Raw genomic sequence first — 1785 nt, 5'->3', positions numbered from 1 at the left:
TTTTATTTTGAATTCCCTTTTTGTTGCACCATGATAGGGCCTCGCAAAATGTACCTCGCCCACATAAATTTTTTGTCTTGCGCCGCCACTGGCTGTTGGTCATTCAATTTCGTTAAATTTGATGGTACAAATGTGTTTATTTCATTACAATCATAATCAGCGGTGGGCACCACTACATTTACACAGTTACCAAATTGAGAATGTGTTAGTAAACACGAACGCGTAGCGAGCACGAAAGCAAAATCAATTATTTATTTAGTTCACGCTCCAGTTCTCGATTGAACATATCATGCATTGAACGATTTGCTGCTGGCATGCCCAATTGTACTAACGATTTCAATCAAACGATCAATGCTTCATTGTAAATTTTCAGTGTGAATTCCAACTCATAATTTGCAGTATTTCGACGCATTTGGTTTAAAATATCATCTACCATGTAATCTTTGAAATTATTCCATAATTCCAATGGATTAGATGGGGGGGAGCACATTGCAATTATTATCGAAAATAATGTTCATATTTGATGTGGACTGGCTATTACAGCTGAAACGGCAATGCTTATCATCCTCCAACAAGTTTAATTGTTGCCATGCTTCGCGATATGTAGCGTACAATTCACCATTAATTTTTCTTAAAACTTGAAATGATGTTGGGCCACGAACATTAATTAACAACAATCGCAGGTAAAAACACTCATCATTATTTGGATGAACTGCATAAATGCGTCCTTATGCATCTGTTGAGAACACATTAGGACGACCTTGAACTGCTTTTCCTTGTCTTCGCCTTCGTTTTCCTGGATTTATCCCATGTGAAATATTGTGGCACTTCTGCATATAGCAATGTTATTGCAAAATCGTCCGATTGACATAAATGAAAAAAGGCAGTCAAAGTTGTAGATGGTGCGCTTGTTGCTCTAAGCGCTGCATTTTCAGGAGTAAAATAACGCGTTGGCCATTTTCAAGGTGAACCGCTAAATGAACGACTGTTGGATGTCTTTCGTGTATTGGGAATGAAAAAATTCGCCATATCGCTTCGTTACAGCTTCTATAACGTTTCATTTGATATTTTTAATCTCGTCATTGTCATTTTGGACTGCACCGAATACAGCCATATCGCTTCTTTTATTTACATATTTGCAAATGTATTTAATTGATTTAACGGAACTACAGTATTCCACGTTAAAATGCGCTTTGAATGTTTTGGACAACAATGGACAATATGGAACAATCCAACGATTGTCAACTTCAACATTTTGATTTCCCATCTTAATTATCGTTGACTTACCATTGTCATCAGTGGATCGACGACGATATGCCGAATATCCATCGTCACATGTGACCGTATCCGAAATTAATGCTCGTGGGCATCGCTTCGAACATTTTCCATCAATCATGCACGGAGAGTTCACATTCAATGCACCGCAAGGTCCATGTATCATATCTTTTGTGACGACTTCGAACAAATCTGGATCAATCGTTTGATCTGGTATTTCAGCGGATATCACACTATCAATTTGATCCGGTGTAATTTTATCAACCAACCAAATCAAAATGTGTGCGTGCAGTAATCCCCGCTTTTGCCATTCAACGGAATACATTTAACAACGCACCTCTCCAAACACTCTATGTTTGATAATAAAGTCCATAAGTGATTTTAGTTTTAGTTTGAAAATACGTGCAGTTATGTCGTGTCGATCTATTGAGGATTGGCCAGGAAACAAATGGTCTTTGATTTCTCTCCATTGCGGATTACATGTAAAAGTACAAAACAGATCCGGCCGTC

The sequence above is a fragment of the Eurosta solidaginis genome, chromosome 2 (genome assembly GCF_040869045.1).
Source record: "Eurosta solidaginis isolate ZX-2024a chromosome 2, ASM4086904v1, whole genome shotgun sequence".
NCBI classification, from domain to species: domain Eukaryota; kingdom Metazoa; phylum Arthropoda; class Insecta; order Diptera; family Tephritidae; genus Eurosta; species Eurosta solidaginis.
This window is presented reverse-complemented; position numbering follows the sequence as displayed.